Genomic DNA, 27,888 nt, shown 5'->3' with positions numbered 1-27,888 from the left:
CGGTGAGTGATGGGAATCCGTCCTACTAATAGGTATGCCCGGACAACTGTTCTGGTCATCCGACATATTGTGTTGTATAGCTCAGAAAACGTTACTATTTTGTAGATCCATGGATACTGTTGTTGTTTAGATTATTTTTTGGGGAATATATCCATGTTCGGTCTCTAAAAGTTCCCTTAGACCCTCTTCTCCTCTCTGTTTGTATTATTACCCTAACACACTCAATATCCTAGACCTGATATGTCAGGGGTCTCTCACCTTTTTATTTCTGTGGGGTCGATGAATTGACTGCCATTACATTGAGTAACTATTACATCAATTATTTACATCACCAAGAAAGTCCAAAACCACTATATTATGCATTATCTAAAAATATTTTTATAACATCATTATTATGTTTATATTGTTCTGTTCCTGAGACCTCATTAATCACTTTGGGGTAACTTGCTTACATTCTGGTGTAGAAAAGTCAAATTCCCCATAAAGACCCATCTTATTCACTTCTATTAAGGGATGACTTTTCTCATAAATAGTCCAGATGCAAAAACCAAAATAAATATTCTTTGAAATTTTTATATTTTTATATACTTTTGCCTTTTGAAGTAGCGCATCATAGAAGTGGGCTGTTTGCATGCCCAGCTATGTTTCATTATGTATCCAAGCATTAAGCTTTTGAAGGACTGCTTCTAACTGATGCAAGCCGGTGCTTTGTTTCAAAATGTTTCCACTTGTTTTCCATATTTGAATACTGCGAATATAGGAGCTAACCTATGCAATGGTTCATCTTCCCCTGTGTAGCAAGTAGGTTACATGTAAACATTCATAACTTGTTAAGGAGAAATAAATGTATACTTCCATGTTAAATAAGCAAGCCTAGATAAATCTATGACAAACTAACTGCCTAAAGTCTACCACCTGGTACTTCTAACTTTGTCCTAAATTAGCAAAAGTTCAAGTGGCTCAAATGCTGAATTGTTATAGGAATATACAAATTAGTATGCTACAGAATTGTGTCTCCAGGAAAGATAAGTTAATATTGTATTACTTCATTTTTTTATAGAAAACTATAATTCCAATACTAGAACAGAATATGTTGGATGCAGGTATCTGGTTCAAGTAGATCTATCCATTTATCATGAAAAGATGACTCTCCAAATCATAATTTTAGATGGGACCTCTATGGCAAATATCACATGAAACTCAAGGGAGCCTGGTTGTGGCACATGAAGACTACATTTAGAAGGGAAAAACAACGAAGCAGCCAGACTTTGTCCAACTCTGATGAACAGTAGAATCATCCCACTTATCTTCAAATCATAGCAGTGGCACCCAATTGAACTGAAAATTAAATTCAAGTTCCTACATATTTTGCACAATGCTTTAAGGAAGTAGGCTCCTAACAACACCTAAGCCCTGAACCTCAGAATAAGAAATACTAGGACAATTGGTGAAACCAGACTAAAAATGGAGGAGGCATGACTGCACATCCAATATGATTCAGATGCATACAATGCCCTTCTTTCACTGCATACAAGTGCAACTGGTATTTCTTGGAGCATTGCATTCTGTTTACATTTCTAGGCAATAACTCCAGTGGAGGGACCATAGGTGGACAGAAGGATAAAAACAGAAATGGATACAGGAGATGCTGGAGGTATGGAGAATTGACAGTGCAGGACTAGGTGAAGAAATAAAGTACAGGGATCAGAAGAGAGAGATCCTGGAAGCAATCTTGCTATAGAGAGGAAAGTAAGCACACAGAAGAAGAGCGAAGGGGAAAAGTGACTAAGATAGAATGGAAAGAGGCAGAAATGTGACAATATGTGAACAGGGTAGGAGGCTAAGCACGGAAGCTGTCATTGAAAGCACTGTATGAATTCCCCCCATCATAGGCATATTATAGTGAAATAAATCCGGCAAACGGATTCTAGTCCATATTTAGAATTTCTTCGAGAAGTTGGAGGATTTTCAGTTACCACTTAACTCTTATTAATTACTTTGCCTACCAAATTACAGGTCAGTGGGATAAAAAGAATGGCAACAAAAGGAATCATTGTTTGAATTTGCCACATCTTAAAGTGTGCAATATTGTTCACCCGCATACTTGGGACCTCATTTAATATATTTTGATGCACTGCAGCGTAGCAAGCCTTCCTGCTGTACTGCAGTGCGTCAAAATAAAAGGGCAAGAATGTGCCATATCTACAAGATACAGCACATTCCTGTCCTCCCCTGCACTGGTGCACAAACAGCAGCCGTGCGCCAAAGCAGGAACCCTTGCTTCATGTTGCAAGGGGGCCTGCATTGCGAGGAGGATTGTTTTTATGCAGGAAGGAACATCTTTCTGCACAAAAACAATCATCGATGGCATTTTCCTCTTTCTATGCATGCTGCTCAATGCAGCATGCATAGAAAGAGGAAAAGATGAGGAGAAATAAAAGTATTTTCTCCTTGTTGCGTCATTCCTATGCCTCTCCTGGGAAGGCGTAGGATTCTGAAGCATTCCCAACTTTACAAAACTTTGTAAATCTGGAAATTTGTCAGGTTGCATGAATATTGCGTGGGACCACCCACAGCAACACCCGTGGAACGCCCCTTTCATGCAGAGTAATATGTGAAAGGGGCCTTATTTACAAGGCCGTGAAAAGTCACAAAGGGTGACTTTAGGTGGCCTTGTAAATATGGGCAAGCCCTTTGCTCTGCCAAAGCGTCAAAAAAAAGTAATGCACCGGCGACACAATCGGTTTGTAAATGAGGCCCTTGGTTTGTAAGTACAATTAGGTCTCTATTTAGGTTTGGCTGGTGGCCTACTAGCCACTAGCCAGTTAGTGTCATAGGGACCCTGACACCATTTGCTAGTCAGAGGACCAGTTGGCGTTCCAAGAGATGTCTGTTGGTGCAGCGAATATCATTTTGAGAAACGTGGTCTCTCCCATAGAGCAGGAACATTTTAATCAAGATTTCAATGCTAGTTGGCCCCCTCTTCATAGGGGCGGGTTAGCATTTTTTTGATCTATTTCTGGAAAAAAACCCAGTGTGGGTTCATTTCTAAAATACAGAAAAATGGCCTTGATGGACAGGGAGTTCTCTTCCTCTACGTGAGGGCAACTATAACCACACACAGGGAAAAAATGGTATTGGAAAAATGTGGGCCCTCAGTAGGTGGCTGCCATATGGCAGATAGGCTGACAGTGGTTCATTTTGGATGTCAGAGCCAGCTGAGGCTCTGCCACCCTAAAAATAGTGCTTCCAAAGACTCACAAATAGGTGGAGGAACCACAGGATTGGTGGGGCATGGAAATTGTCGATATTTGGCTCTTTCTCCTGTCATAATATACATTTGTGTGATGACATGGACACATTACTCTGGCCGTGCGGGCACAACATTGGCAGCTCTTTAAATGCAAAGTTGAGAGACAGACCTTAAACATAGAGTGCAGAACCCCCACAATCGTCCAATAAGGTCACTTGGATCCTCCAATTCAGGCTAAGCTGGGGATTGATCACAAAAACACATCTTGGAAAGACGAAGAAAGGGTTTTTTATCCATATAGTTCCCCGTACAGATGAAATGTTTAGAACACTAGTAAGCAAAAAAACAACTATTGCCTAAAATACCTCATGCTTTAAATTGGGTTGTGTTAAAATGTTTCATTTGAAAAATTACTGTGGGCCACTGTAATGCTGATTGTGTGCTACACAAGAAAGACATATCTTAACTCAATTCAATTAACCGCAGCACAAAATATCTTACTTCATGGACTAACTGGGCACATTTAATATTCATAGTCATGGCTGGTGGCTTTATTGGACACATCAGTTGACTTAGCATTTTGCCTTTTAAAGAGTTAGGGTATGTCTCAGAAATTGAGGTGGAAAAGATAGTTTGCGTCATTTATAGGTTGGCTCAATGGCACAATGACAGGAGAAAATCCAGAACATTCACATACAGTGCTTAATATATAAAGCAATCAGTGAGGGCCTCAGATTTTTCTTGGGAGCCCGTTACCAGTGCTGCTTTATGTCTGGGTTGATGAATACCTCAGTTGCCTAGTTTTTATTCCACCTCATGCTTCTTTCTTCTGCCACCCTGCCACTTTCTCTCACTCTTGCAGGTTCTTTTTCATCCTTGCTTTCTCACTTCATTACTGTTTTACTTTCTCTTCCTACTTGTTCAGCCCTTTTCTGCCTTTCTTTCTCTTTGTTTGAGTCTGAGGGCCGTATTTAGACTGTGGCAGACTGGATATTCCATCAAAACACAACAGATATCTCAACCTCCCTATTACAAGTGCCACTGTCTATGTCTTTGAAATACAGCAGATGAAATATCACCCACATTTGAGACAGAGTATGCTGCCCCCAAACTCTAAATGAGGAAAATATCTCCCAGTACTTAAAAAATAATGCCGGTGCTTACCACTCTCAATCACCTGCACAAATTCCCTCTATTGGGAGAAATTGTATTCCTCTAATGGGAATAGCCTCATTATTTGTTTCCCTGCTTGTTTTAAATAATGATATTAGTGCTTTTACTTAACTTTTAAATTTTGACGTGCACGTGCTCAAATCAAATGCCACATTAAGGAAATTCGAAAATAAATTTGACCCACTTTGTAGGGTGAAGATGTTACACCATCCATATACAGCTGGTGATGGTATATAGGGCCACGTTCTGAACTCGCAAGATACTCTTAAATGCAGCAGGTTAAGTGGGGTGTGGGATTCGAGACTGTGGATGTTGATGCTGTGATTGAAAGAGGTGATGCAGGAGGGGAACCAGGAAAAGGTCACTGATGGAATGCAGGGTCAAAAGTTGGAAGTAGTTTTATAGAAATGCGCCTGGGGAAGTAGTTTGAATAAGATAAATGAGAAGCCTGCGGAGGAGAGGTCAGAAGGATGTTCCTGCACGAAGGAGGACAGTGAGTAAAAAGGTGACGAGGCACATGAAAGACAGAGGAAATTGACTAGATAGATGAGGAGCAAGTGCAGAGCACAGCAAACCTATTGAAATAGTAGCTTAGGGAGACAGACAAGAGATCCTTGCAGAGAGGTGAGGTAAGGTGACAAGGAAGCAGCAACAGAAATGCCTATATTTGTGTTTTTTATTAAATATATCACAAATGAGGAGGCGGAAAATGTTATTTATTACAGGAATTATTTTTGCAGCAGTGAACTGGTTATATATTTGAATAACAAGGTGCAAGATTTAGAAGCAGTACGAAAAATGTTTCACTAGTCAATAAGTCAAGTTTACGGGAACAAATGCACTTTTTATCAGCAGCATATTGTTAAAAAATCCATCTAACATTCTATTGCTATTGAGGCGAGGCTGCACTACTTAATTTGACTTTCTTGAGATTTCACAGAAAGTAAAGCATTTGGCTGAATGTTAAATCTGATGAAACTAATATAAAAGCTTAGCTTTTGTAGTACAAGCATCAAAGGGGCTTATTTACTAAAGAAGTGATGGAGCACAGCGTTGGCCTTGTTGGCTTAACGCCACGGTCCACCACTTCTGAAATGCAGGGCTGCACCATATTTACAAGAATACGGTGCAACCCTGTGTTTCTGCCTGCGCTGGTGCTAAATTTAGCAACCTAGCGCCAACGAAGGCAGCCTTGCACCATGGAGCAAGGTTGCCTGAAATGAGGGGAACAATTGTTTATGTGCAGGAAGGTCTCCCTTCCTGCACATAAACAATCTGAAATGGCGTTCTGTAACTTCTATGTGTGCAGCTCACATAGAAGTTGCAAATCATCATTTTTTAATGAGTTTTTATCAATGGTGTTTCTGTGTGCGCTGCACAATGCAGCACACATGGAAACAGCAGGAAAGCGGAGAATTGAAGCATTTCTCGTCGTTTCACCAGGCTAAGACCAGGTTTTCCCTGGTCTTAATTTTAGCGCTGCCCCATATTTACGCCACCCTTGTAAATAGGGGGCAGCGTCAAAATGAATGGGTGTTGCGGTGGAACGTCCACAGCAACATCCATCGTCCCCCCCATTCAGGCTAAGTATAGCGTGAAAGGGTGCCTTATTTACAAGGCAGCGTTAAGCCACGTTAAGTGGTTTAACCACATTAACTGGCTTAACGCTGCCTTGTAAATAAGGCGAAGGTCGTATCGCCACAGACACGTCACAAAAAATGACGTTCCTGTGGTGATAGGGGCTTGTAAATGTGCCCCAAAGTTTTTTTGATAGTGGAAAATGATATGGAGGACTGGATAATAGGGGTGGGCGGAATTTGCGAAATCCACTTTTGCAAATTATCGCGAAAATGTTAAAAATTATCGCAAAAACGCGGAAATATCGCGAAGATGCGGAAGTTTTTTTCCCGCATGTTCGCGAGATTTTCTGCATGGTTGCGGCTCGCCAACTTACCCATGTGGTTGCTCGCGGGCACGGCCATCTTGTTTTCAGTTGTCTCGCGGTGCATGATCGCGAGAAGAAAGACCTGATCGCGCGACGCATGACGTCACTGCGGGCGCAAACTGTCATGAGACAGCGCAAATGGCTAAAAACAATACAACATCTCATGGAGAACGCGACCGGATCAAGAAAACTTGTCGGCGAACACAGGGATTCAGGTAAGGCGACCGCGCGTGCGCGAGAATGTATTATTTTACAGCGCGAGCAAGAAACAAATTATCGCCAAGCTGCGGAATGCGGAAATTTTGACATTTTCGCGCTCTCCGCGGAACGCGAAAATGTCAAATTATCGCAATTTCCGCGAACGGAACAAAATTTTCGCCCAGGCCTATTGGATAAGATGTTAGCGGAAATTACCCAGCTTCAATAGGTAGTTCTGTATTTGTGTTATTACCTAGTGGGCAGGTCCTAAAATGAAAAGACCGACGTGTCATAGTTACAACTAATCTATTGCAGTAGGTTTGCAAATAGGAATACATATTCAGAGAAAGGCAGGAGGTTAAAAAGAGGGCAAAACTAGCACCACTGCACTCCAGCTAAAACACGACCGCAAGGAGTGTGGATTGCATTAAAGTTAATTATCAATAAACTCGCTGCACCAATAAAAAGTCAAATAGAAGGTGTCTTGTTGCACATGCTAAGAACTGAAGACTGTGTGAGAGGATAATGAAGTGCTGGGACAGATATGGACGAGTTCAGGCTATCCCCATAAAAAAATCTGCATACTGTGAATTTAAATGGAACTCACTTACATAGCGCGTGGTTATTCTGGAAACCTAGCATGGAGCTCTTGCCTTTACTTTAGTAAAACATAGCCAGGGCCGCAAAAGTGTGTGTTATTATGCGGCCTCAGCATTTTCGCCCTAATTACGGAATGTAGTGCATTTGACGGATATACCACCATCTATCTGCTGCATAAATTGCATATTTCAACAAAAAAAAACACATTTGTTTCCAGCTCAAATTGATCTAATGTTACTACCTGAAACGTGGCGCTTGAGTACAACACTGGTAAACAGGTTGCAGAACTGGTCACCTTTCAGTTGTTGATCGCAGTACTCAAGTGTTAAACTGGTTCTATGGGGGTGAATCTGTTGCTGAGCCAGGACTGCTATCTGATTTGTCCCATTGTCCCCCCCATTCAGGCTAAGTATAGCGTGAAAGGGTGCCTTATTTACAAGGCAGCGTTAAGCCACGTAAAGTGGTTTAACCACATTAACTGGCTTAACGCTGCCTTGTAAATAAGTTATATACGCATCATTAAAAAGTCCCCTACCCTACAAATGTAGTTTATACAGTGTGAAAATAAGGATTCTGCCTTTATTCATGAAAATGTATTGTTTCATGACACGTGCAATTTCCTGTAGCTCCAAAGACACTCAGGCAGAGTCGCAAAAGCAGTTACGAGTGCGGAAAGTAGTGCTGCAGGAGTACTCTTTTACTTACTCTTACATGCCTTTGTGAATAGGCTCTGAAATGTCCCACTTACTACTGGAAAAAGTGCAAAGAGGGTACAGTGCTTTCTATTTAAACTAATTGCATGTGAATATTCTATGAATATTCACATTTAAAAGTTTTAGGAGCAAACGCACAGGGGTGTGTCAGAGTGCATTAAAGAGTCCTACAAAAGTATGACTTTATGTACTCCAAAAAGCCTTTGTGAATGGAGCTCACTGCTCTGAGGCTCTTAAAGCACAGCAAACCTTCAATCTCACACATATTCTTCTAAGGTCTGATGTCTTGAAACATAAATTGCCTCCTATAGAGACATTTAACGTATGCATATGTATAAAGCTCTCAGAAGGTACTGCGTGGTGACAGGCACTTTAGAAAGCACCTACATAAAAATACAGGAGGTCTATTTCTTCCTGGAAAGAGATGCCTCTGAAGGGCCCAAGGGCCAATTACAATGAGGGTGAGACCGCCACTGACAGCCTGTCGGTGGCAGTCTCACCGCCATCGGGTGCATGTTTACCGCCCGCCATATTATGATGGCAGGTGGATGGTCGGGGGAGGAAAGACCGTCCCACAGTAATCCGATGGGATCAAAGAGCCCGTCGAACGGTCTGTGATGCCTGCAATGGTGGCGGTGCCTACCAGGCACCGCCCTAGGCATTACGATGTTCCTTTCTGATAGAGGTGATCCCGCCATGAAACGGCTAGCGGGCAGGGACATTGGGGGCCCACTCAGGCCCGGGACCTGGACCTGGGTGGCACCTATGGTGCCCCCCTACATATCTCTGCACCAAGTGGCAGGCATATGTTAAGTGTCCCTTTTTTGCAATGCGGCAGGTGCTGCAGCTAGCAGCACCCGCCGCAATGCAAAATATAGGCATTGCGACTGCCGTGATGGAGGTTGCATCCTAATGTCTATTGCGGGACTGCCGCGATAGGGTGGCAGGTGGAAGTATGTCTGCCCACCATTGTAATTGAGCCCTAAGTGTGGGTACTGAGTAAACCCAAGACTGAAGGCCATTTCTAAAGCAAAGCTAAGTAGGATAAAATAGGCACGCCTATTAGTACAAGAGTGCACACTTGCATGCTTATTAGTGCTGAGTGCACCAACAGTGCTGCACTTAACAGAAAAATCCCACGTGTGCTCCCTTCTTGTAACACACACTATTATACTTTTGGAGATAGAAGGAAAGTATTTCTCAGTCTCCAGGCAACACAAAATCATAATTTTTTTGGAGATTAACATTTTTGGTAGGATTTGGTGAAATTGTATTCTTTTATTTCCCAAGAAACCTTTCTTGTTTTGCCTAGCTGTTGTGAACTCATTTGTATTAATGTGTGTTAACATGACACAATAGCGAGATAAATCAGGCATTGCGTGTGCTGCATAACTTGCGATTACTTGCTGCATACATTTGTCGAGCCTGCCACATAATTTGGTTCCCACTACCGCATAAATCCAGTGGTCTTGTACCTAGATCATTTTTAGATTTGGGATAAGCTTTCCTGTTTGTGCTGCCACATTCCTCGTCTCCATGAGTAGTTGAGTTATAGACTAAATGGACGAGGCATCTTTTTTCAGAATTGAACACAATTCTTAATGTAGTCGGTTTAACTTGGAATGTCGTCTAAAAAGTGTTTCCTGTACATGTCGACGCTACCTATATGTGTTCTCATTTTGATGGAAACCTTTGAGCCGTAAAAGTGAAGATGTCCCAGTTATGTGACGTTACTTTGGGTTGTTGCCCTGCTCACTGGCTCGATTTTATGTCTGTGTACCTCGGCACCAAAATCAAGAGAGATTTTGCTAATTTCCTTGTAATTACAAAACGATCTAATGCGAATATTTGCACTTGCAGCTTGGTCGACCACAGACGTTCTTTAAATGTAGTTACCGTCTCAGTGTTTCTCAGCTCGGGCAAAGAGGTCAGGCAACTAAAAGGGAACTCAGATATTCCAGAGAATGTCAGGGCAGCTCATCGGGTGGAACACCTGTGCCTAGATCTGTTTGACAGCTGCAGGTCAGAGTTCAAGATGGTAACATACAGACTGCATAGATATGTTTGCACTGCAGGTTATAGATGCAAAGGTGGAGATTTGAAGGTTTTGAGAATTCAGGGTCATATTATCAAGAAGCGGCCTTAAAATTATCGCCGCTTTAGCGGCAGACAACTGCCGCTAAAGCGGCGATAATGGGCTTGATAATATGCCCTTGAGAATTCCCATAGAAGCCCATGTTCTGGTGTCAACCTGCGCTTCTATTGGAATTCTCTGCAGCATATTATCATGCCCATGATCGCCGCTTTAGCGGCAGTTTTCTGCCGCTAAAGCGGCGATAATTTTAACGCCGTGCTTGATAATATGCCCCTTAGAGAGGCTCCGGTAATAGGCCTGGAATGCTGCATTTTTCCCAGTTTTTCTGGCATGCTACTGGGAATGTCATGTGACAGCTGCGATTTCCCCAGTGCGAAGTTGCACAAACAGAGGGGCATATTATCAAGCACGGCGTTAAAATTATCGCCGCTTTAGCGGAAGAAAACTGCCGCTAAAGCGGCGATAATGGGCTTGATAATATGCTGCAGAGAATTCCAATAGAAGCCCATGTTGGGCTTCTATGGGAATTCTCAAGGGCATATTATCAAGCTCATTATCACCGCTTTAGCGGCAGTTTTCTGCCGCTAAAGCGGCGATAATTTTAATACCGTTTATTGATAATATGCCCCTGAATAACTGTTCATTGGGGAAAGGCAGCCCGAGATGCAAATGCACATTTCATTCATTATTATTTTCTTTCTCCATGGAAAAAAATATATTTCCCCTATGGAAAAAAACCCTTTTCTTACACCTGCGTGAAGTTTGGGGGTGTTCTGTTCCCCTTCTTGTCATGGAAGAGAAATAACTCCAACCCTTTTTCCAAGTACATCTGAACCATTTCCAAAGTGCCAGAGAGGACTTGAGAATAACAACAACCTCACAAGTTTGTGGGTGTTCACAAACCCTCAGAGAAAAGAATGCCTTGTTCTGCCCACTATACATAACTTGCAAATTATCACCTATTTGTTCGCTGTTGTAGCATAAAATTACGTTAGATTAAAACGGCTTGATGCAGTATTTAGGGGCATATCATCAAGGACCAGCGATAATTATCGCTAAGCGCACTTAGCGCTAGGATAATTATCGCCGGGTAACGTGGAATTTTATCACTGAGATAGCATGCTATTAGTAATACTTATCTCAAAAGCGATTAAATTCCAAGCGCTAACTGCCAAATGTGAGATTATCGCTGGAAATCCAGCGATAATCTCACAAAGTTTGGCGATAGCTTGCTGATAGGGCAAGGCATACTTAGCCATGATATCCTCCTTACATAGGATATCATGGCTAGGTCAGTCTTCAAGCAGGCGTAAGGAAAGTAGCGATAACAGAGGTTATCGCTACTTTGCTTGTCACTCTGCAGGTTAGCGTGCCCGTTGATAATTGGAGAAATGTCGCTTAGAGACATTTCTCCAGTTAAGTCAGGGCAGAAACGCCCACTTTGCATCTCAGTAGAGATGCAAAGATGGGTGTGGGGGAAAGGGCGATAACGCAAGGATTCACGCGATAGTGTGACCTTTGCTGATTAGGCGATAAAATTATCGCCGCCTTGATGATATGCCCCCAAATTTGTAAAAAACATAAGTGCCAGGCCCTCGCCAGGAGGCCAGTGCAGCTTGCACCACCCATTACTCCTGCCAGCGCTGCCAATGACAGTACTAACACAGCTCCTGCCATCACACACCAACAAGTGTGACAATGCAGACTATCCAGGCACGCAAAGCTATAAGAATGGCTTGGATGGAAGGCATCTGTCATTTTTAAAGTATAGTGAATTGATAAACAACTGTTGTTGTGCTAATCTCTAAATTAGACAAACAGCACCACCATGTGGCATACGGTCATAAATACTGGAGTTGACAATTGTGCCGGTGCCGAGCACCGGAAACCACTGGCACAATTAAGCACTGGCTGTAAGCCTACATTTAAAGCCAACAATGCCCTATTTACACCTTTCTTCTGACAAGTATCCATCAAGCGATACCTGCAGATGTACGTGGAAGCATTGTCAGTCATAAATGCAAGTTTACAACTGTAATGGAGTTGTGTATTCAACCGAAAGAGTACAGCGTGTTTGATGGGAATGTTTTTCATATGAAAGAGTCAGTTTATAGTTAGTCAACCTGAAATGGACCAAAGTATTTTGCTGAATCGAATCACAAAAGGCACAGATGTGGAAAACATCCAATGCACATCTGTCATGGAAGGCTAAGGGAGATGGGTATCCCAATCAAGCCTCACAATTGAGGAAGACATCCTCTCATAGAAGAACAAGACATAATATTCATGACACACTCACTGTAAATGTAAGCGTTAGTGGCCTTCCAGTGGAAACCTTGATTTAGTAATACTGGGAGTAAGTTGACAATTTCAATATTTTATTAAAGTAAGCACCCATCTTAATATGCAGAGAAGTCAAGACTGATTTTAAAATCTGATGTCAAAACATGGGGCTAGTTACACCAGAATAAGATATTGCTACATAGATGAAAATCATAAACAGATGCATGTATGTGCCTTATATTGTACATGTTATGGAACCCCGCTCCCAGGAGCATTGTGAGATGTACAGATTTTCATTGATGGGCAAAAATAGATCCAATGCAAGGGCAATACTAGATTTCTTTTGTAATAATCTTCTGTATGGGTGACCATGCGATAAGAGCAGCAGTGATGTGGCCAAGTAACTGAAGGCATCAGAAGAGAAGTAATGACTCATGCTTAAATAATTAGAAAATTAAAATGATATGATTGTGGTGAACATAATGTAAGAGGAAGACTGATACCAAGCTCGAAGAAGATTTAGGTTTTGTAAACAGTAATAAAAATTGTGGCAGAGGAAGCAGATCTTTGTGAATGCCCAGAATGTCTCAGGGAGTTAGTGACCACGGGCAATTCAGTGGAGGTTTAACAAATGCAGGCACAAAATATAGTGAACAATAAAAAGAATTGTGTGCAAAAAAATATATATAGTGAAGAAATATGGCAAGAAGATCTGATCGTGGCAAGATAGTAGCATCACTACTATCATCATGCCATGCAACAATAATTCTTTGAACCCTGGTGGGACCAGTATTTTGATTTACAATTTCCACAAAACATCTAAAGAGCAAAATCGTTATGGGAGCTTAGGGATGGCTTTGTTTTATCTTCTGAACTTGCTTTTATCTTTCTAACTCCCTTACTGGGAGAATGTGTCCATTATTGCACGGAAACACATGGAACATTGAAACCCTGTTCATTTTAGCTTGGGAATTTTAGACATAATTTCGAGACAGACAACAAGGTTTAGCCTCCTTTCTCCAGCCTCTGCTGTTGCAGATGCTCACCTCGGTAAAGGGATTTAAAAAGCAGACTGAGGTACTGTACATTGACATTGCTAGGTGAACTGTTCGTTTGAATTATTCTTGATGCTTAGCCTTTGTTTGTAACATGAACATTTTGCAGTGGGAAACATGGCAGAAAGCAATGATGGTCAATGAAATGCTAGGGTCATATTCACAAACTGTATTTTGTAGTATGTTTACTAGTACTACACAAAGCTATTCACAAACCAATGAGTGTACATCCCCAACCCCATCTCTCCTATCTTTTTTATGGGAAGATCCTCATACATGTAAAGTGTATTAGTTAGTAGAAAAATATGAGAGTCACTGGGGAGTGGGTTACACAATAGGTGGGCTTTAGGGAGGAGCAAGGAGGGGTTAAGAGAGAATTAAGGAGGGGTTTAGAGCAAGCCCATTGCTATTTACAAATTGCACATCAAAAGATATTACAGCCAAAAAATGGCCCAAACAGTAGGAAATGCACTCCAAACTCATAGCAGGATTAGGTACAGTACCACACATGGCCACCGACTAGTACAACATCATTCTCCCATAGAACTCAATGGAGGGAGGGACTTAAAATAAAAGCCATAACAAATAATTTTAAATTCAACAAAATTATATACACTATTTACGCATCAATGTCATTTGATATTAAAAAATCTTCTAAAAATAAAAAACATATTTATTATTTAATGTTAGCATAATTTAGAAATCTTCTTCAAGTTTAAAGTTTAATGTAAAATTATTTTTATTTAAGTTTACTGAAATTACTTTTGATTAATTCTATACCTTACTTTTATTCATTATTAATACAGCATAAAATCTATAATTGTTTTTACCTTAGGTATTTTTTTATTTAAACTTCAGAAAAATCTTTTAGTTTAATTTAATGTATTTAAATTAACTAAATATTTAATTTAAAAGTAAGTTACTAATGTTGTAGCATTTTTTTAAATATTACATTAATTTACATTAATTTTTAACATTGCATTTTTTACTATTGGTTTCAATTTTAAGCCACTTTATACTTCCCCCCATTGTAAAGTACAGGGGTAGTATAGAAAGTTTGCTAAACTTGGAAAAAGCATAAAAATATTTTTATGCTTACTATTAATCCACATTAATTTAATATATTAATACAAAAATGTCAGAGCACTAATAATGTAACTTTGAATTACATATGTAAATAATTTAAAAATATTGATTTAAAGAAATCATAATTTCAAATGTTTAGTTAAAATATCCCACTGAAAGTAAAATATAATGCTTGTACTTACGTAATATGTATTAAACATTGCAAAAAGATATGTACAGAATTAAATGAGATGAATTCAATTACAAATTGTGAAGTTACTTATATATTTTTTAATTAAAATATTTTATCATTGAATAATTTTAATTTGTACAATAGGTTTTACAATAGATTTATTTTTTTATCATTCAATTTAGTGTATGCATATTTTTTTTTAAAAAGTCAAACTATATTATTTTGATTTAACATTATTTCCAACGGGGTTCTAGTTTTAGTCCTTGTCTCCATTATCTTCTATGAGATTGTGCTGCAGTATCAGTGGTTGAGCATGTGTGGTGCTGGCATTATGAAGGCTCCTTTTGGCTGTGGTAACCTACACTTGTAAATTGGCTCCATTCCCTGATTCAGGGGGTGGAGACATGTAAACCCACACTTTTGAGTAACTTTACACTGGAAATTATGTATAGCCAAAAGTAGTAAAGTTACTCTAAAGTGTAAGAGTGTGCTTACACTTGTAGATTTATGACCATTGTGTACTGTAGGACACATGCAGTACTATAATTACAAACAATACTCTAATCCCATTGGCTGAGGGAACCTTTTCTCCAACCACAACTGCTCGAGAAAATGTCGCAGCAGCCATTACAAACCTGAAATGCACAAGTTATAATTTAGTCCAAAACAATAACTTGTGCGCCCATCATGCAAGCCCTGCACCCATCCCTGTGCAAATGCCAAAATCACATTCTTGTCTCTTAAATTATTATGTCATAAATGATGGTATATGTGAGGTCATGAGTGGTGCATGACAGGGTAAGTTATGTTTTTTTATTAAACTATATCTGGTGTACTTCAGTGGTTTTGTTAACATCACTTTTTTCAGTGAAAAAAAATATATATATTTGTGTGTGTGTGTGTAGATAAATATACATATATATATATCTGTATAAATATATTAAATATACATGAAAAAACAAAGGTTAAAGTGATGTCAAGGTTAAAATATATATTTACATGTATCAGCAACCTAACAACTGTCTGTCCTGAGTTTTTACACACTTTAGTAAGCATTGTAATCAGTTTCTTCGCTGTCACTCACTTTGTTTCATTAATACACCCTCTCTTAGGTCCAGGCGTATTAAAATGCCTTCCCGTCGGTTATTTTATTGTATACCGTTTCCAGTGTGTCTTATGTAGGATCTCCCACCGAGCCAAGCACACCCTGCTCTGCTTTTATCTTCCAATTTCTTTCCTGTGAAATAATTGCTATAATACAAATAAGCAAATGCACTCTTGTTCTGGCAGGTTCCAACCACCGCCCTCAATAAATTCCATCGCTAGGGCCACGCCTTTGGTCTTTAGGCCTGGAATTCCCCCTAGAGTCCGGGTAGTCTGTTTAATAGCGCTCACTTGTTCTGAAGTAAGGGCAAAAACGTGCCCACGTTTTATGGCGATAGCATGTGTGGCACACATGCCATTTTGACACGCACCGCCCTGGAATGTTAATGCTCTGCAGCTTATGCTGAATGTTCCTCAGTATTTTAAATTATGATACCAAGTCAGAAAATGCTCTTCTGTTATTACTTTGCTAAATCTATTTGTGACTCCTTCAAGCAGTTAGTTCATGGAATCCTGGCTCTCTCCCCAGCTGGCGCCATCTTCATAGTTCACAGTGTTCTCATGCAAAGTTCTATTTCTTAACAAAGCGTCTTTGAAAAGAAGCATTTATGAAACAAAACTAAAGCAGCCGGATCAGACATCCGTAAGCCGTCATGTATTTGCAAGCTAAACCTAGGGTGCCCCATTCAATGTAACGTTCTTCAATCAAAGGAGCTTTATTTACTTCCATAAACTCTGCTCCTTTCAGGAAAAAAAGCACTTCAGATATAGCTGTGTCTTCACAGAGGTAAAGCACAGATTACTTAAATAACTTAACGTTTTCCAGGAATTGTTGGTACAGTTGTTTGCTGATCAGTAATATTTTTAGGTCTGGCGTTAGCCAAGACCCAGTGATTTTACTCAAATTATACTTAAAATATAGGGGCATATTATCAAGGACTAAATCGCTAAAACGGCGATAATGGGCTTGATATTATGCTCTATGGAATTCCCACAGAAGCCCATGTTCTGGTGTGAACATGGACTTCTATGGGAATTCTCCAGGACATATTATCAAGCCCATTATCGCCGGTTTAGCGGCAGTTTTCTGCCTCTAAACCGGCGATAATATTAACGCCGTCCTTGATAATATGCCCCATAGATTCTTATAGGCAGTTAAAGTCAGACGTGTTCACCCTTTTTTCTTCTGCCCACTACAGCAAATAGCACAAGGGAGTGGGTCAGCCCATAAGACACTGCCTAATTTCACTGTGAGTGACTAAATTCTGCTCTTTTACAAGTAGTAGATTTGCACACGCAGTAGTTCCCTTCAGTGGCAGGGACACTGTGGCAATGTGTGCTGTTTGAGGCCCAAGCGTTAATTTCGCTTTTAGCCAATGTATTCTTCTATATTAGCGAGAGTCTGGCAGTTCCCCCACAATAAAGGTTATCAAGGACGGCGTCAAAATTATCGCCGGTTTAGCGGCAGAAAACTGCAGCTAAAGTGGCGATAATGGGCTTGATTATATGCTCTGGAGAATTCCAATAGAAGCCCATGTTGACACCAGAACATGGGCTTCTATGGGAATTCTCAAGGGCATATTATCAAGCCCATTATCGCCGCTTTAGCTGCAGTTTTCTGCCGCTAAACCGGCGATAATTTTTAACGCCGTCCTTGATAATATGCCCCAAAGTTTTACAAAAAACCATGACAAACTAAAAAAGCATTGCCAGTGCCATGGAACTAATATCCACCTCCTGACCTATTGGCTTTGCCAAAGGTTGGTTTTATTTTGGAAGAGCAACGCACGCAGAATATGTTCATAATCAGAGCAGAGGGCCAAGTCGGCCTCAAGAACAAACAGATTGGTCCTCCGTATGCGGTGCCCAGAAGTGGGGATGTTGATTCCAGGATAACTGAGTTAACTGTACCTGCAGTTCCGTTAACTCAGGGTGTGCAGAAATTCAGGGCCATATTATCAAGGACGGAGTTAACATTATTGCCGCTTTAGCGGCAGGAAACTGCCGCTAAAGCAGCGATAATGGGCTTGATAATATGCCCTTGTGAATTCCAATAGAAGACCATGTTCTGGTGTGAACATGGGCTTCTATGGGAATTCTCAAGGGCATATTATCAAGCCCATTATCGCAGCTTTAGCGACAGTTTTCTGCCGCTAAAGCGGCGATAATTTTAACTCAGTCCTTGATAATATGGCCCAAAGAAAATTATACATAGAACTCAAAGGATTTGATAAGCAAGGAAAAATTACCAGGGGGATCAGTAATGCTGGTTCAGATCCTCCTCATTGTCCCCTACAGCTTTCTCCTGGAGACTTCATCAAAAGTCTTTTGGGGGAAGCATGAAAGGTACTTGGGGGCATATCAACAAGGGCTTTATCTCTGCTTTTTTGGCTTTAAAAGCCAAAAGAGCAGAGATAAAACTAGCGCCCTATCAGCAACAGGGTGCTAACATGCAAATTCGCATGTTAGCACCCTTTTACTCTACGCTTCCCTTTGCATCTCTAATGAGATGCAAAGGGGGCGTTCCAGAGTAAAATAATAGGAGAAATGTCGCTAAGCGACATTTCTCTTATTATCAAGGCTATCGCTAACCCTGTTAGAGATTAAAAAAAGCAGCGCTAATCGCGGTTAACGCTGCTTTTTTACGTCTGGTATTTTTCTGACTTATCAATGATATCCTATGTAAGGTGGATATCATGGCTAAGTATGTCTATCCCTATCAGCAAGCTATCGCCAAACCTTGTGGGATTATCGCTGTATTTCCAGCGATAATCTCACAATTGGCAGCTTGCGCTCTGAATTTTATCGCTTTGGAGATAAGCATTGCTGATAGCACGCTATCTCCGCGATAAAATTCAGAGTTGGCCGGCGATAATTATCCTCACACTAAGAGCGCTGAGCGATAATTATCACTGGCCCTTGCTGATATGCCCCTTGGTAACTTCATGGACCTCATAATTCCCGATGGGCTGGTCACATGTGTGACAGTTCCTAGGTAATTACGGGTCTCCCCTGATGAGAGCCATGTTTGTGATTGATTATTTTGTACATTTAAGTTGAAGGAATCATCAGATTAGGCATAATATTATATATATCTTAACCCCTTGTGCGCTCATGACGGAACCACGCCGTCATGAGCCACGGGCGGCGTGTGCTCATGACGGCGTGGTTCCGTCATGCTGCGGCCGTTGGCGGCCGCTCCTCCCACGCGGCACTAATTCCCCGCCTGTGCGGGCGAAATAGACAGTGGGCGGAGTCGTGACGGAACCACGCCGTCATGAGCACAGCTCGCCCGTGACTCATGACGGCGTGGTTCCGTCATGAGCATGGCGGCGCCGCGCTCACCCCTCACCCCCCCCCAGCGCTGCAGCGGAATTCGCGCTGCAGCGAAGGGGTTAAAAGAGAGCCTTACTCAAGATGGCTTGAGTGGCCACCATCTGTGACCAACCCTCGCCGCTCCCATCTCCCAAATTTACTGAACAGGCAGCAGGGCAGTGCAGCCTGGAAATGAAAACTGGATGGAGAACCTTGTTGCAGACTCTGTGGAATCTTGATGAATTTTATGTAACTTCACGCAATTCTGCGGAGACAAATTTCTGGAGTTCCGTCTACCCCTAGTCAGAATATGCACTCCACTACGAGGCCTGGATTTAAAGGTTAATCATTTTATTTGCTAAGATCTAAAGTTACTCAAAGGTTTCTTGACACTGTCGCTGAGAAGATGTTGGCCTGAAGAGGCAGGCTGAATAAAGCCACATTTACAGTTTCTGAAGAAAGATTAGCAGAGAGTATGCCTCTTCGAAAAGCGGCGATAATGGCATCGCAGTATTAGCAAGGACATGTTTCCTTGTCCTAGCACTGCTTTTGCTAATGCCCTGCATTAGCAAATGAGATGCAAAGAAGGCGTTCCTGTGGAATACAACATGGAAAAAGTCGCTAACCATACATCGCGGTAATAACAAGCCTGTGCCCTAACACCTATGGCGATATTGAAACCCGCGCTAACCGCAGTTATCGCCGCACGCTTACATCTGCTTAAATTGAGACTTAGCTATATTTTTTTAATGGGGGGTGGATTGGCGGGCTAAAACCACCAGGGGCTATCATCAAAGCTTTCCCCTATCGCTGCGGGAATATCGCAGGATTTCCAGCGATATTCCCGCATAGTGCCGCTTTTGCTGGATTTTTTATCGCCCTGGAGAAACGCATTGTTGATAACGCGTTATCCGGGTGATAACATCCAGCGATAGCCGGCGATAACTGAAGTAGCGCTAAACACGCTTAGCGATATTTATCGCCGTTGCTTGTTGATATGCCCCTACGTTTCTTAAATTAATAAACTACTTTATGGGCATTTTCATCTAAATTAATTCAAATGCTCAAGATGGAGATAACCTGCAATATTACAGAATGTGGCATGTCTATAATCGTACAGAGTATTCCTTCCCAGTGACATATGTTCATACATGTGGTCATGGGTCCATCTGCAAATGCTAAACATGACATTTATAAGATGGGCTACTACACCACCATATTCAACACTGAATCTCTCTTTAATGCCCAAACCATTCCAAATTGTATGATGTAAGTCCTGGCACCTCCTTGCACGGCATACTTCGATCCACAAAGAGATGCAGTGATCCATTCCCTTTGCTCATCTGTGCATCTCTGGAGGGTTCACACCCCTCCCTTTCTGGGGCATGTCTCGTATGGCAACTATGTTACCAATTGGAATGAATGCTTGGGTATATATATATTGGGATCCGTATCTGAAAGCACATTGAGCTTTGCCATTTTAAGAGTATGTTCTTCTGGCCAGCCCTGAACAACCGAGAGTGTCCAGGCTATGCCAGACCAGAATAATTGAAGCTTCAGGCATTGCCACACACCATGAAGAAAATCTCGTTCTGATTCACCACCCCCTCAAGTATAATGGGGAAGCATCTCGCAGGATGCGCAATAGACTTTTTTTTACTAGTCAAATAGATTTGAATAAAACACTTCAATTGAATATGCCTCAGTCATTCGGCAATCACCACTTTTTGCAGAAACATAAGGGAATTCACCCTATCTTCAACTGATAGTGAGGCCAAGTCAGCCTCCTAGAACATCTGAATATCCGGGAAGGAATCCAGGGTAGTTATTACCAGGGAATGATATAGTTGTGAGACTCTATGCTTTCCCAATTTCCCCATCAACAGTAGAGGGCTGTAATCTGGAACTTCCAGTAGACCATTTATGTAGGGGGATGAAGAACAATAAGTACCATAAGTTGTAAGTACCAAAGGAGCCAGTATTTATGGAAACAAAAGACTTTCTCGAGGTCTCTAAAGGGGAGGGGAGCATTATTACTGTAGGACTCTACCTTTCTCAGATTAACAATATCAATTGTATCCCAGTACCAAGAGCCTTGCAAAGCTGACACCCAAATTAGCGCTGTACCAATCGACAATGCCGTTTCTCTAGTTTGTATGCCCCTCAAATTGATAGCCCCCAGAGTCTCATGCTTAAGCCAAAATACCGTGGATACTACCAAAGGTAGATCAATGAAGAAAAATAGGAAATATATTGGGTGAGGCCCTTCCATCGCCCATCTCTCTGTCGTGAAGACAGAGTACAAGGGAGAGCCGTATTGCCACTCATTTATTATTACCAGGTGTGAGGCAAGATAGACTTTCATTAAATAGTGACTTGAAGCACATGTGCATCAAAGTGTTAGGGGCACCAATGTTCCGCAGAAATCCCCTTAGGAGATCATTGAGCCATTGAAAGACATTTTATGTAAACTTTTATGGATAATTCAGCAGTCTGTATAACTTTTAGGCAGTGAATTCATTTTCATGATGGCCGTTCATCCGGATGTATGATGGTACAACGCGTACCATCACAACTCGGTATGTTACATCGCGGTTTTGACAACGCAAGTCGTTACATCGACTTGCGTTGGAGGGCGCTGGATTTAGGAATAGTGTGAATTACTATTCCAACTCCAGTCTACGTACAGTAGGGAGGGTGTTGGAATAGTAATTCACACTATTCCTTAGTCTAGAGCGCCCTCCAGTGCAAGTCGGTGTAACGACTTTCGTTGTAAAAACCACGATGTAACCATACCGCGTTGTAATGGTTGCGTGGTAAAGGATGTTTCCCGTTCATCCCATCAGAGAGAATGTCACTGGCAACAAGAAAGCTAGACTGACTTCAGTCGCATAGAAAGGGGACTAAGGTGCCCTGTCAGCAGTAGATTTACTTCTGAAGCACTTAGCATCCCGGATAAGTATTACATCATTAGTGCTTTGTAAGTTTAAGGCCCATCCTATATCCAAGGTCCTTTCACACATTGAGTAGACAGTAAATTTGGAACAATTAATTTTGAAACCAGAGAACTCTCCAAAGATATTCAGAATTTGTAAGGCACTAGGACCTCACAGAGAGGGAGACTGAAGATAGATGAAGAGATCATCCACACATAGTTTTCACTCTGGTGAGCTATTCAAACCCCTGTTGCTTCTCATCTACCCTAGTCACTGTGCCAGCTGCCTAGTACCACAGCAAGTTGGATAGAGGACAATGGACATTCATGATGAAGGGCCTTGATAATATCCCATTAATAGGCATCCTAGCCCCCTGAGCTGAAAGGAACCTCGGACCAAGATTTATTTTTCCTAAATCATAACCTACACACTCCTGTCTCCCCAGCACAAGCTCCATTAGGGAGTGGCCAGAGAGACCCTCGAGCAGGGTATGCACATTGCACATAGAATGCAATTCAGTTAGGAGCAGTTCCAATCACGTTTGGCACAGGGTTTGGGGGAATGCTCTACAATGAGATATCCACATCAGCTCTTGATCATCCGTGTCATCTAATCTCTTGGCACCTTTCTTTGGGTTGAACTCCTAGTGTAAAAGATAGGTGGGGGAGGTTCCTGTGGAAGATCGGGTCCTCTACTCAGGTCCTACGGTTCAGCCATCATTTCCCAGACAGCTTCTGGACCTTTAGCTCAGCAATCCATTCCTAGTCAGCTTCCAGAGTTTAAACAAGATCTTGAGCAATATGCAGTTAAGATTCATGGTTCAGTTCTCAGCTACTGTTTAATGCCCTCAAAGGTCTTTGCTCCTGTACTAGTCTAGTGTAGTCCAAAAAGAAGATAATACGTGTAGATGCAACCATTACTGGGCCTGTGGCCTGTGTTGCTTGAAGAATGGAGTTGTGGTTTTTATAGTTCAGTATCTGTGTGATGAGGAGACACGGTGGGTCCTCCGAGTTGGAAGTCTCAGCACCAGAGTTTGATAAGTTCTTTTGATGATAAAGAAGGATGAAAGATATGCCTCAGGGACCCATTACCTGAGCCACCTGTTGCAAATCTGTTCACGTCGAGTGTCCTCCACCCCCTCTGGGAAGCCTTTGAAGCAAACATAATTTGGTTCTCCCTCACCTTAGTATCTCCATCTTGTCAAGGCAGTGCTTTGGGGCAGACCACCAGTCAGTCCACCTTTGAGTTGAACCAACTCAATGTGACTTCAAGGATGCGGATTCTCCCCTCAGCCTCCATGTCCCATTCCATAGTTTCCTTCAGATCATGATGCAGCAGGTGTACGCCCACTTCCATTATTTTCGGCTAAGGACTAAGTCGATCTCATCAATAGCTTGAAGGATCACAGCTGTTTCTGAGATCTGGGGAGAGCCACAATGAACCACACCGGTATCCTACCCATCTGGGTTTATCTTTGGCCATTCAAGAAGAAGCGTGAACAAATAAGCAGGGGTTGATACCCACAGGAGAGCACAAGGAGAAGTTAGCAGCAGTACGGGTCAGGCCAAATAGGATCCCAGGTGGCAGAGGAGTCCAGGAGACAGCTCTATCTCTCAGCATCCTTCATGCTAACGCTAGCAGGGGAAAGCGCTTATTACCCTGTCTCAAGCCCTTTTGCAGGCCACACTTAGCCTCCTCCTCTCTTTTCCTGCTGAGCTGTTCTACAAAGAAGATGAGAGAAAGATACCATTTTGTGAGGTTTGTGGGAAGCAGATGAGGATTAATTTTATTGCCATTGTTTTTCATTAAGATGATGCCTGATAATGTTGGGCCTTCTGGAAGTCTCTGAACCTTGCATGTGCCACTGTGACCTTCTAGGCTACTCTTTCAAATGTCACAACTGTAGAAATGGAGCCATTAATGGTCCGAACTGAGGATAGATTTGGAGCTATAACCAAGTTTCCTGAGGAGGACCACAGCCTTCTATAGGGCAAATAGGCCTGTATTTCAATTTAAATAAAAAGTGTACTTTGATCGTGCACATTTTGATGAACTACCTATAGGATCTTAAAACAAATTCACTCCTTTCCTGAAAGCCAGTGACAACTTCATATTACTAGTGCTGAGCCTGACGCCTTATGCAGCCACATTCTAGAGGCTTAGTAATCACCCAATCAACAGGCAAAATAGTCACTTTGCATTCTGTTTGCAATAATGTAACCTGTATATAACCACCACAATGGTGGTCTCATTCTTCTGGGTGGAAGAAATAGCTGTTTTAAACGTTTGAGGTGAAAACTGAGCTTTGATTGTGGTGGTCAGCACACATGTAAAGAGGAAATAACGAGGAGAACAAAATACATTCTCATTATTATGCCAGCCTCTGAAAGGTGCTGGATTTTGGTACCAACTTCATGTAGATATGGGTTTGTGTCAAAATCCAGGGGTGGATGCACTGGAACATCCATGCACCACCCATGGAACACCTCCCTAATGCAAAATAACGCAAGGCAGCGCAATGCACTGTGTTGCATCAAGCAGTGCAAATAGCCATTTATTTTGCTTTGTAGATATCGAAAAGCATTTTATATCCCGTCCAGGTTTAAGAAGTAATGCAAACCTGATGCAAAACCTTTCTAAATCTAGGCCTTCATTTATAGCCTCCGATTTCAAATTCCATCACATTTACTGGGCGTTTTAAAATGTTCCATTTTATACTTAACTTTTTAGGCATATATACTTCATCTATCTTTTAATATTATTAAATGTTCTAAACAGGAATTAACCCCTTGATAAGGCGTCACAGATCCCCAGGGGTTGAGGACCACAGGTTAAGAAGCGATAGCATAGATGACACAGGGGCATATTTACAACGGGGCGATAAAAAATTATCACCGCTTTAGCGGCCGTTTTCGGCCGAAAAGCGGCGATAATTTTATCGCTATATTAGCAAGGTCACGCTAACGCGTGAAACCTTGCTTTAGCGTGGGGATTTCTAACGCCCAGCTTTGCATCTCTAATGAGATGCAAAGTGGGCGTTCCTGACCTGACATGATAGGAGAAATGTCGCTAAGTGACATTTCTCCTATCATCAAGCCCCACGCTATGAAGCATAGCGTCAGGAAAAGTAGCAATAACACCTGTTATCGCTACTTTCCTAACACCTGCTTCAGGACTGACTTAGCCATGATATCCTATGGAAGAGGATATCATGGCTAAGTTTGTGAGTCCCTATCAACAAGCTAACGTGAGATTATCGCTGGGTTTCAAGCGATAATCTCACATTAGCCAGTTAGCGCTAGGATTTTTATCGCTGATCAGATGAGTATTGCTAATAGCACGCTATCTCAGCGATAAAAATCGGTGCTAGCCGGGGATAATTATCCGAGCGCTAAGTGCGCTCAGCGTTAATAATCGCCGGTTGTTGTTGATATGCCCCATAGTGTCCAAATAAGCAACCAATGCAAATAATAAAAAATTGCTTTTAAATGTTACTTGTGTCACTTCAACGATAACTGCAATACATTTATCTTTGCACATCGGGGTGAAACTGATACCTATGTTTTCCTAACAACAGTGGTACCCAATAGGACGGGCATAGTGGAGGTATTCCTTCACAGTTTGAAGCCTGCTCTTTACTTCTCCAGGAAGTTTTTTCTAAGTTTTGATCCATTGGAGCTAGAAGCAAGTTTTCTTCCGCAATCCGCATATTATGTGAAAGATGCTGATTTATGTGTCACTTGCACCAATTCCAGAATAATGTAACATTTTCTGAGCCTACAGAATTGCAAGTGTGCTGTGGCCCTGTTTGTATAGAATGGCAATTCTTGTTACGTGCAGTAGGGTGTTCATTAAGGCTTTAACACCTAAGTAGGATTTGTTCTTTTTAACTCAGGCATGGGTTAGTTGTTTTATGTTTTAGAGGTAGTTTCACTCAGTAGATCCTTGATGCTGTGTTTTTTGATGTCGGTTGATCTTTAAGTGTGTTTGGAGCTTTGTTCCACTTTATTTAAGCAGTGGTTTTATGCCGGTATTTCCTACGGGGTTCCACCCAGACATTTCAGATGCTTGGATGTTTTTACCATCCAAAGTCTCCAGATGGTGACAAGAGTTACCACCCTTTGTAAGTAACCCTGATAAACATAACACAGAGCCGGACAGGCCTTTTATTCCACCAGTCATTTCCCAGGGGGCTGGAGCGCTTGTAGGGTGATTGTGAAACCCCGGGCCGGATCCTGTTGCCTCTGTCACAATTCCCAGCTCCCCGAGGTTAATTGCAGCAGGCAGGGGGGAGGCTTCCAGAGGGAAAGGGAAGGTAGACAGAAAGCAATCAGAGAAAGAGAAGAGAGAGAGGTGAGAGAGAGGTGAGAGAGAGAATGAGTGGATGGAAAGAGAGAGATAGTGCGAGGAGATGAAGGGAGCGATGCTTGATTGAGTATTTTTGCCCATGGATTCCTTTGGTTCCCCAGTCTGGCACTGCTGATGTGGCTGGTACGAACAGTTACTGGGCCTATCAGGATTACCGGGGGCTCTCTTATGCTGCCATTAGTAGGTTCATTGAGAGTTATACTCAAATGCTGTGTTACAGGACAAGCAAGCTACAGCTAGCAGAGAGTCTCTCTAAGTTAGTGATTTGTTAATAAGTAAAGTGCAAGTTAAAGGCATTTCGCCTGGGAGGGACAGGTGATTTCTCAGTGAATGGAATCCGCACACTCAGTGGGGTTAGCTAGCATTTGACATGCAAAAAAAGTAAAAAAACACACGCCAACAAACTCAAAAATAACTCAGCGTTTGCAATTGACAGATTACTCCTTTGAGACAGGTTTTAACCTGCTGCCATGGAGACTCTCGTGGATGCCTAGTTATTCAAAGGACAGATGAAGTGTACATGGAAACGAAATTCCTCGTGAAAGACTCACGCTTACAAGTGTGTGACAGGTTAATGCCCCGAGAGAAGCACATTGGAGCGTATGATTATACCACGTTATACATTAGCCAATAACAAATACATAGATGTTGGTGCCTACCAATTGGAAATGGCTTAGTACATAAATAATCCTTTAAATGCTAAGTCGCCTTAGCACGGTGGTTGTGCCTTTTTCTGTGTAAATTGTTTATAGTTAACAATAGCCTTTGTATGAAAGAAGCACAGACAAGACAGATAGGCATGTTTTTCCACAATGAACATGGAATTGTAATTCAGCATAAATATTGTCCATTTACATTGGTACATTTACAACAAATGAATAATATATATTTCTTTATAGAAAAATGATAGACAAACAATTACTTCTGTAAATTGTACCAACAACCTTTTCATTTGTAAGCTATCATACATCGGGTTTTCTAACACCGAAGTAGTTGAAAAAACACATTCCCTCATAAATGTATTTCTGTCGATATGCATCACTTATATAGCACTGCATTAAAACACTGAGGATTACCAAAGTGCACAGCAAATTAATTTTAAAGTTTACAAAGATAATAAGCAGACCTAGAGAGTGACACATCCATGAAAAGAAAACTAAGGGGTCCATTAGGATGGCGGGCGGACTACAGTCCGCCCGACAATCTAGCGGTGCTGGGACCGGCCACCAGTGGTGCGGCAGTCCCGCACCGGTGATTAGGATGAGACCGCCACCGTGGCGGTCGCATCCCGCATATTCAACATTGTGGCGGGCGGTGCTGTAAGAAGCACCCACCACAATGCTGAAGATGCATGTTGTGCAATGGTATGCACAACGTGACATGAACCGTGCGGTGCCTGCCACCTCGTGCATGCCAATGTAAGGGGGTACCATGGGTACCCCCAAGTGTAGGCCCCCAGACCCCTGGGGGCCCACAACGGGGCCCCAAAGTGAAAACCGCATGCCTTTTCATGGCGTAGTCTCCGCCATGGAAAGGCATTGAACTGTACACATCATAATATGGCAGGCACCGCCACCATATTATGGGCCTTT

The sequence above is a fragment of the Triturus cristatus genome, chromosome 8 (genome assembly GCF_964204655.1).
Source record: "Triturus cristatus chromosome 8, aTriCri1.1, whole genome shotgun sequence".
Classification (NCBI taxonomy): Eukaryota; Metazoa; Chordata; class Amphibia; order Caudata; family Salamandridae; genus Triturus; species Triturus cristatus.
Note: the sequence above shows the minus strand (reverse complement) of the source record.